General features: G+C 41.3%; 1 pseudogene; it reads right to left on the reverse strand.

The window, feature by feature from the left end:
• Positions 1–8,662: 8,662 nt before the first annotated feature.
• LOC123628589 lies at positions 8,663–9,440 on the reverse strand (annotated as a pseudogene).
• Between the last annotated feature and the right edge of the window lie 1,268 nt (positions 9,441–10,708).

Here is a 10,708-nt window from a genome sequence, read left to right on the forward strand (position 1 = left end):
ACGTACCATCAGCTGGAGCCTTTGGACTTCTGCATTGTATAATAAGTATGTCAGGAAGCTCTAGCATTTCAACCTTATTATGTACAGGCTATTAGTTAAGTCAAAGCTTTGATTAGCCAACCTTGTAAACTCTTAACACTATTCCCAGGAACCAACATATTGAACCTTGCAAACCAGATGAATGTATCCATGCCAATGAATTTAGTCTTTGCTGGGGTTTTGTAATTCTTTTGGACTATGGACTATCTCTTCCCTGAATAGGCTTTATACCTCTCCCTCAAGGCTACATTGATATCTAACTCTCATTATGGCCCTGGAAGCAGTGACAGGTGGTGAGGAGAGGTCTCAGCTTGTGAGTTTACTGCCCAATGTATGACCTTGAAAGGCCTAAATGTAGGGACAGAAGAGAGAGGCTGCCAATCCCTGACTTCTCAAAAGTCTCCATTCCATTTTTCAGAGCCCCTGTCCTTCCCTATCAGTGCCCTTACCTTAGCTGAAGAGACCTAAGGGTTGAATAATTCACTGCCACTGCGTTTCTGTAGCCCTCACAATTAGACCTGGGGCTTGGACTTAAGTCACACCTTCCCTTGCCTAAGGTGATAGCTGCCATGGAAACCTTCTGCTTCTCTGTTTGTGTCCCCCCCATACAGTCATTCCTAATGTAGTTGTATTCTTAATTGCATGTCCAATTCCAGTAGTCTCATGGCAGAATCTTTGGGGTTTTCTAGATATAAGATCATATTGTCAGCAAAGAGCGATAGTTTGACCTCTTCTCTCCCCATTTGGATGTCCTTGATTTCCTTCTCTCATCTGATTGCTCTGGCTAGGACATCTAGCATTATGTTGAATAGAAGCAGTGATAGAGGGCAACTTTGTCTGGTTCCAGGTCTAAGCGGGAATGCTTTCAATTTTTCCCCATTCAGTATGGTGGTGGCTGTGGGTTTATCATATATGGCTTGTATAATTTTTAGGTAAGTACAGTCTATGCCTATTTTACTAAGTGTTCTTATCATAAAAGGGTGCTGAATTTTGTCGAATGCCTTTTCTGCATCTATTGAGAGGATTATACAGTCTTTGTTTTTGCTTCAATTTATGTGGTGAATTACATTAATAGATTTGTGTATGTTGAACCATCCCTGCATCTCTGGGATGAAGCCCACTTGGTCATGATGAATTATTTTTTTGATAAGAACCTGAATGTGATCTGCTAGGATTTTGCTCAGAAGTTTTGCATCTATATTCATAAGGACTATTAGTCTGTAGTTGTCTTTTTAGCAAAGTCTCAGGTTACAAAATCAATGTACAGAAATCAGTAGCATTCCTATAAGCCAACAACATTCAAACTGAGAACCAAATCAAAGATTCAATACCCTTCACAATAGCAACAAAGAAAATAACAGAGCTAGGAATATATTTTACTAAGGAGGTAAAAGACCTCTACAGGGAGAACTACGAAACACTGAGGAAGGAAATTGCAGAGGACGTAAACTGGTGGAAAACCATACCATGCTCATGGGTTGGCAGACTCAACATTGTTAAAATGTGTATACTACCAAAAGTGATCTACAGATTCAGTGCAATCCCTATTAAAATACCAACATCACTTTTTTCAGATCTAGAAAAAAATAATGCTACACTTCATACGGAACCAGAGAAGACCCCGTGTAGCAAAAGCAATCTTAAGCAAAAAGAACAAATTGGAAGGCATCAATTTACCAGACTTCAAGCTATACTACAAGGCTATAGTAACTAAAAAAGCATGGTACTGGCACAAGGACAGAGACATAGACCAATGGAACAGAACTGAGAACCCAGATATAAAACCATCCTCATATAGCCATCCAATCTTTGACAAAGCAGACAAAACCATACACTGGGGAAAAGAATCCTTATTCAATAAATGGTGCTGGGAAAATTGGATAGCCACACGTAGAAGACTGAAACAGGATCTGCACCTCTCACCTCACACAAAAATCAACTCACTGTGGATAACATACTTAAACCTAAGGCATGAAACTATAAGAATTATTGAAGAAAATGTTGGAAAAACTCTTATAGACAATGGCCTAGACAAAGAATTAATGAAGAAGACCCCAAAGGCAATCACAGCAACAACAAAAATAAATAAATGGGACCTGATTAAATTAAAAAGCTTCTGCACAGCCAAGGAAACTATCACGAGAGCAAACAGACAACCTACAGAATGGGAGAAAATATTCACATGCTACACATCTGATAAAGGGATGATAACTAGAATCTATATAGAACTCATGAAAATCAGCAAGAAAAAAATCAAACAACCCTATCAAAAAGTGGGAAAAGGACATGAACAGAGACTTTTCAAAAGAAGACAGACTAATGGCCAACAAACATGAAAAAATGCTCAACATCTCTAATCATCAGGGAAATACAAATCAAAACCACAATGAGATATCATCACTTAACTCCAGTGAGAATGGCCTTTATTAAAAAGTCCCAAAACAGGCCAGGCATGGTGGCTCACACCTGTAATCCTAGCACTCAGAGTCCAAGGTGGGAGGATCACTTGAGGTCAGGAGGTCAAGGCCAGCCTGAGCAAGAGCGAGACCCCCATCTCTACTAAAAATAGGAAGAAATTAGCCAGACAACTAAAAAATGTATATAGCAAAAATTAGCTGGGCATGGTGGTGCATGCCTATAGCCCCAGCTACTCAGGAGACTGAGGCAGAAGGATTGCTTGAGCCCAGGAGTTTGAGGTTGCTGTGAGCTAGGCTGATGCCACAGCACTCTAGCCTGGGCAACAGAGGGAGACTCTGTCTCAAAAAAAAAAAAAAGTCCCAAAACAATAAATGTTGGCGTGGACACGGAGAGATAGGAACACTCCTACACAGCTGGTGGAACTGCAAACTAGTACAACCTCTGTGGGAAGCAATATGGAGATAACTCAAGGAGCTACAAGTAGAACTACTACTTGATCCAGAAATCCCATTACTGGGCATCTACCCAAAGGAAAAAAAAGACATCTGCACTCGAATGTTTATAGCAGCACAATTCACAATTGCAAAGATGTGGAAACAACCCAAGTGCCCATCAATCCATGAGTGGATTAATAAAATGTGATATATGTATACCATGGAGTTCTACTCAGCCACAAAAACAATGGTGATCTAGCACCTCTTGCATTATCCTGGATGGAGCTGGGGCCCATTCTACTAAGTGAAGTATCCCAAGAATGGAAAAACAAACACCATATGTACTCACCATCAAATTGGTATTAACTGACTTAACTGACCAACACTTAAGTGCTCTTATAGTAGTAACATTTATCGGGTGTCGGGCAGGTGGGAGGGGGGAGGAGAGGGTGGGTATATTCACACCTAATGCGTGTGAAGAGGACTGTCTGGGGGATGGACATGCTTGAAGCTCTGACTTGGGTGGGGCAAAGGCAGTATATGTAACTTAAACATTTGTACCTCCGTAATATGCTGAAAAAAATAAATATAAATGCAATCCTGAATTTAAAAAATGGTTGTTCATAATTTTAAAGTTATTTTTTCCCTGTGATTTCTAAAGCCTTAAAAGGAATCTAGGTGCTACCACAATCTTTATAACCCCTATTGTTGCCATGTCAACCAAGTGCCATAGTCACTTTATCTCCTATCACATTGCCTTCCACTTGCACTTCATCCTAGTTACTGGATGGTGATCATGTTAGTAATCATGACATTTCTGAATGCCATGGATTACCCATGGACTGTTTCATCTTGGCAAGAAGACTATCTGCACTGCTCCAAAACATGTCCAAGCCAAACCCAGAATCCTATTTGGAGAATTTGTTTCCTGAGGCTATTTCTGGTACCAGAATCCTATTTGGAGAATTTGTTTCCTGGGGCTATTTCTAGTACCAATGATTGTACTAGGCAGGGTCCCAATGGGAAACATATGGCATAGGAGGGAAAGAGGGTAATTTTTTTTTCCTTTTTTGAGACAGGGCCTTGCTCTGTTGCCCAGGCTGAAATGCAGTGGCACAATCATTGCTCACTGCAACCTCGAACTCCTGGGCTCAAGTGATCCTCCTGCCTCAGCATCCTGAGTAGCTGGGACTATCGGCACGTGCCAGCACGCCTGGCTAATTTTTCCTAGTTTTTTGTAGAGATGGAGTCTGTCTATGTTGCCCAGGCTGGTCTCAAACTCCTGGGCTCCAGTGATCCTCCCACCTTGGCCTTCCAAAGTGCTGGGATTATAGGCGTGAGCCACCATGCCCAGCTGAAAAGAGGGTAATTTAAAAAGGTATAGTGCAAAAACCTGGGACTTAGTAATAGCTGACCTGTTAGCATGCCTAGGCCTGAAGGGATTAGTGGAGGGAGCCGTTCTCAGGACCCAGTTGTATAAAGAGTTGTGTAAACTCACTCCTTTTGAGAGAGGCAGTGACCTTCATTCAGTCAAGAGACACATCGACTCAGGGTGACCTTGCAGGGATGGATTCAGAGGAATAAATACTGTGACCTGATTCTTTGCCTTCCTCCAATCCCCTGCTGGGGTATCTCTATTCAACCTAACTGGGAAATAGAGGTCAAAGCAGCAACACTGATCAAGTTCATACAAGTCAGCCTTCTGAGGCAGTCAGCAGGTTACAGAAGGGTGAAGAGTGGATCTACGAGGGGTGGGCAGTAAATCAAACATGTCCAGCTCAGGTACTTCTGGGTTCTGTAACATCAGAAAATGGCTGCATTTTCCATTTACAAACCTGGTCTGAGTGGATATAAATTTTAGCAATTATTTTTCCCTTGGAAATATATAAACATGGCTTCATTGTTTTCTAGCAGTTAATATTAAAGATGAATGTCTAACTCCAATCTGATTTTCTTTCCCTGTGGATAATTTTGATTTTCTTTTTGGAAGCAAGTAGGACTTTCTCTTCATCTTTGAGATTCAGGAATTTCCCAAAGGTATGTTTAAGTGTGAGGTTAATTTTGTCCTTCCTTCTCAGCACTCAGTGGGCTCTTTCCACATGGAGACCCAAATCTTTTAGTCTTTCTCTCCTAATTCCCATTTCCTTGTCATTTTGCTCAGCACTCCGTGATCATTCCTTGCAGTGTTCTTTAATTAATAAATCCAGTTTCAGCAGTATTCAATCTTCTAGTCAGTACCTCATTTGTATTTTTATTTTGTCAATCATGTTGAATATTTGTAAGGATTCTTTCTTGTTCTCTAATATTTTCATTTTTCACAGTGGCCTGCAAGAGAGTATCTGCATATTCTCTCAAATCTCACAGAGCATGCTGATTAGATTTTAGAAAGTTCCTTCCTGTTTGTTAGATTAACTGTGTTTCACTGGTTTGAACTCATTTTTCAGATTGGTTTTGCTGTTTTTATTTATTTTTTTCCTGCAGATTCTCCCCATATATTCAGTGATTGTTGTTTGTTTCTTTATGTATTGGTGTTGGTAGCTTATGTTGTGATTAATTCCACTCCCCTATTGTAGCCCCAGCTTTTTTCATCATTACAAGTTGGTTTTAATGGGAAGAAAATCACTATCAGCTACCTTGATTCCTGTTTCACTCCCCAGTGATCTTTTGTAGGGGAAAAATTAAGTAGAGGAGAGCTTCTTGTCCTTTCTGGAGAACTTTTTAGATCTTGTCCCTCCAAGCCAGAGAAAATTAATGAGACCAATTGGAATTATCTTTATTATCCTATGCCCAGGGGTTGAAGGGTTGTGTGTTGGCTACTAGAATACTCTTATCACTTCAATACAAATTGTATTTTGTCAGACACCATTCACCAGAGAAGTTTTCTTCTCTCTTTGGGCCTTTTTGTTCATTTCAGTGGTAGGAGATTTCTTTCAAGCACATTTATACTGGCATCTTTCCCAGAAGTCAATTGGGTTTGTAAATAGAGAAGAAAGAATAAAAAGAAAAGATTGAGCATGGAATTCAAGAAGTTGGAGAGATACAACAATAATAACATCAACAATAGTGGAAACCTAAAAAAAATAGAGAAACAACTAATAAAGGGAAAATAAAAAACTACTGAAGTAGAAGACAGTTGAAAAAGAAATTGAAGAGCTGGTTCTTTGAAAATATAAAATAAAATTGGCTAAACTTGGGCAAATAATATCAGGAAAAAAGAAGGATCATACAAGTACACATGACTCAGAATGCCAAAGGATATCTCTAGCCCAGATACAGAGGTTTTTAAAAATTATAATATATTATTTTATAAATTCTATGCTAAATTTTGAAAATCTAGGATATCATTTATGGTTTTATAAGAAAATATAAAGGACCAAAATTGACTCAAGCATAAACAGAGAGCTCAATGGATGGATAATATTGAAAGAAATTGAAAACATGTTTTCCAAATAATGGTCCCTGGACCACCTGCATCAGAAATCCCATGGAGTGCTTTTAAAATGAAGATTCCTGAAGTCTTAGTGTTCTATAGCACCACAGGGTGACCATAATTAATAAAAGTTTATTGATATTTTCAAATAGCTGGAAGAGCAGATTTTGAATGTTCTCAATGCAAAGAATGATAAATATTTGAGGTGAGGGATATGCTAATTATTCTTATTTGATCATTAGACATTATATACATATATCAAAATATCACACTGTACCCCATAAATATGTATTAAGAGTCAATTAAAAATAAGAATAAAAGAAAAAATGAAGATTCCTGGGTTTCAACTTGGATCATTTGGATCAAAGTATTTAGCATAATTTGGGTATGAAAGCCTGAGAATGATAGCCCAGAAGAAAAGAAAAAAGTGCAGACCAATCAAATAAAAATTCCTAAATAAAATGCTAGCAAATAGAATTCAGAACAATATTAAAAGAATGATGAAGCACATCTAACAAGGATTATTCTAGATGCAGGTACCCAAATGCCCACTTAACATCTCCTCCTGGATATCTAACAGGCATCTCAAACTTAACACATCCCAAACCAAACACCTGATCTTCCCTCCAAAACCTTGTCTTCCTACAATCCTCCTCATTTCAGTCTATGGTGACTCCATTCTACTCCCTGGGACTCCTCTGTTTTTCTCATGCCTCCCAGCACTTCTCTTAATGAATTTTGTGGGCTTTTACCTTCAAAATATGTCCAAATACAGTCACGTACTACATAACGATGTTTTGGTCAATGATGGACCAAGTATAGGATGGTGGTCCCATAAGACTGTAATCCTATACTTTTACTGTGCCTTTTCTATGCTTAGATATGTTTAGATACTCAAATACTGGCCATTGTGTTCCAATTTCCTGCAGTATTCAGTACAGTCACATGCCGTATGGGTCTGTAGCCCAGGAGCAATAGGCTGGACCATATAGCCTAGGTGTGGAGTAGGCTCTACAGTCTAGGTTTGTGTAAGGACACTCTATGATGTTTGCACAACAATGGAATCACCTAATGATGCATTTCTCAGAACATGTCCTAGTGGTTGACACATGACTATATCCATAACCTACCTCCAGTGATAGCTCTGTGGTCCAGGCCATGGTCACCCTCAGCTCTCACCGAGACTAGTGCAACAGGCTCCTGCATGGCTTTCCTGTGTCCACTCTTGCCCTTCTCCAACCCACTTCCCACAACAGCAGCCACGGTGACCCTTTTCACACATCAATCTGATTGTCACCACCACCCCCAATTTAAAACTCCCCAGTTGCTTCCCAGCTACACAAGTCATCTTGCCATTCCTCAAACATGCCAAATATATGCCTATCTTTTGCATAGACATTCTTTTTTAAAAAATATTGCACATCTCTCCTTTATTACACTGATCTGGAAAAAAGATTAGTACAGTTATGCTCAAAATTAGTGCTGGGCCCACATGGCAGGGCCAAGCAACTAGAACATGATTCAGAAATCAAACAGTGAAAGACACACTTGGACATGATCAAGAGGTATTTCCTGCCACAGAACAAGGCCAGGGAAGGATTCTAAAATACACAGCAGGATGTACTCCTACCCCTTAGAATTCAAGGGGCTGATCCCATATTGGCGTGAGGAATGGCTTATTTTCTCATGGCCATATGTGGGACTATTTCAATGGCCACTGGAAACCCCAGGAGGGTTTTTGTTTTGTATTATTTATATATTCTTTTTTTTTTATAAAAGTAAATGCAACACAAACTTAATTCGGGATTGATCCCAACCTTCTGGAACCAGCTCCTCTGGGGTCAGGGAGGAAACAGCTGTTTTTGTACATTACCATGCAGGTTCCATTCATCTTCCACCAGAATGACTAGAGCCCCCCAGGCAGTGGCCTGACTACGGCAGAGTACAGGATCGGCTCCTGGGAGCAAAGAGGCTCTCTTGTTCTCATTTGGTCATGCGTTTGCATGGTTCCTCCCTAGCCACTACTCAAATGGGTCCCTCGTAAACAAAGCACTGGCAAAACCCCGAGTTACTACCTCTCAACTCTTCGGTAAGAGGAGTCTTCCCTTGGCTTGGACTTAGAATCCAGGCCCCAGAGGTGCTGTTCTGACTAGATTATATGAAGGGAGTGGGTGCAGGAGAAAAAATGACTAAGATAAAAATGGGAGCCACTGGTCCCCATCTGCAGCTACAACTTAGGATGCCTCCAGATGTGGTCAGTGTGACATGTGCAGGGGAGAGGTGCAGAGGAATGGGAGGGCGGGGAGGGTGTTCCTTGGGCAGTATTCTGCCCTACTGGCCTTCACTTCTTTGCCTTGCCCTAGGCAGCCACAGCATCCATAGCATTATGAACGGTCTCTTCAGCCCCCAGGAACTGCATGGGCTTGATGGGCTTCAAGTTCTTGTCCAATTCATAGACCATGGGAATAGCAGTCAGCAGGTTCAGCTCCATGATAGCCTCTTCGGAGAGACCCTCCAGATGCTTGACAATGCCCCAAAGGCTGTTGTCATGGGCTGCAATCAGTACCCCTCCCCCCTCCTTAATCTGGGGAACTATTTCTTCCTAGGAATGAAGGGCACAGCTCTGTCAATAGTGTCTTTCAGACTCTCACAGGGGGGTAGCTGGTCTTCAGTGAGATCTGCATAGCTATGATCCTTACTGATGTTGCTGTACAAGGGGTGGTCAGGCTCCATCGCAGGCGGGGGATGGTGGGGGCTCAGCATCATAGGAGCACCTCTGGATCTTGACCTGGGCCTCACTGTGCTTGGCTGCAGTTTCCGCCTTACTGAGGTCAGTCAGACCCCCATAGTGCCACTCATTGAGGTGCCAAGTCCTCACCGCGGGCAGCCACATCTGGTCAATGGCACCCAGCACTGTCCAGAGAGTCTGGACTGCTCTCTTCTGCACTAAAGTGAAGCAGATGTCAAACTCATAGCCAGCACCTCGCTGCGCCTGCCCGCATGTTTTACCTACTCGTGGCCAAACGGGCATGGGTCCCAGTCATCCCAGCCTATGTAGTGGTTCTCCAGGTTCCAGCGCTCTCACCCAGCTGAATCCACACGAGCTTGTGGGTGGCCATGGCAGCGGGCAGGGAATGCAGCACCCACTCAACATTCTATATTTATTTCTTTATTGCCTCCTGCTACCACTGGAATGTGAGCTCCATGAGAGCAGGGACTTGGTTGGTCTTTTCCACTGTTGTATCTCCAGAGCCTGGAACAGTGCCCGACACACAGTAAATGCTTCATAAATATTTTATGGATGGAGGAATACACACATGCAAGGGTGATTCAGCATTAGAAAATTCACTGTTAGAATTAACCACATCAGCCAGTAGTTAAAAGGTGACTGAGCACATGATAATTTCAATAGACACCAAAGAAACATTTGATAAAATTGAACAAACATTCCTAGTAAAAGATTTTGGTAAACTTCTTGATTCTAAAAAATCAATTTCAAACACATAGCCCAAATCATAGGTAATTGTGAAACCCTAGAGACATTCTCCTAAAACTCAGGAAAGAACATGAAGTCTTTTATCCTATTACTATGTAGCACCAACTTGTTTTTTCTTCTGGTGCCTTCACTGGGACTTACTAAGTACCAGATACTGTGCTAAGTTCCTCACATGTACCATTTTATTAATCTTCATGCCAATCCTGTGAGCATGGCGGTATCCTCTGTTTACAGTCAATAAAATGGTGGCTTGGCAAAATTAACCCCTCTTCCAAAGTCATTCAGCAAGTACAAGAGGCAGCTGGGACGCAGAGCCAGGGCTGTGAAGAGTTAGGGTCTGGCTTGACTGTGCCCCAGAACAAGAATGAGCCTCAGGATGATGAACTCTGAATGGCCCCAAACATGAAAAATAGTTCATTCTCACTAATAAACAGAAAAATGCAAATGAAAGCAATAATGTCTATCAAATGGCAAACATTTTTAAAAGGGCAGACCAAGCACACTATTGGTGAGGGTACAAATAGTGGGCACTGTCTTTCCACACAGTAGGAGTGAAAATGGTGGTCTTTCTGGAAGGAAATTGTCAGCTCGTAGCTTAAACTGTGTGACTGCTCATTTGCTTTGACCCAGCAATTCCGCTTCTAGTAATTTATCCTTAGGGAATAATTCAGGATGTGTGCAAAGATTTAGTTACAGGGATATTCAGTGCAGAGTAATCTTACAAAATAGTTTGTACAGTATGAATCCTATTTTATGCATATATACATACATATCTATGTATGTCAAAAGAAAGGAGACTGGAGAGAAATACACCAAAATATTAACAGTGGCCGGGCACGGTGGCTCACGCCTGTAATCCTAGCACTCTGGGAGGCCAAGGTGGGAGGATTG

The sequence above is a fragment of the Lemur catta genome, chromosome X (assembly GCF_020740605.2).
Source record: "Lemur catta isolate mLemCat1 chromosome X, mLemCat1.pri, whole genome shotgun sequence".
Classification (NCBI taxonomy): domain Eukaryota; kingdom Metazoa; phylum Chordata; class Mammalia; order Primates; family Lemuridae; genus Lemur; species Lemur catta.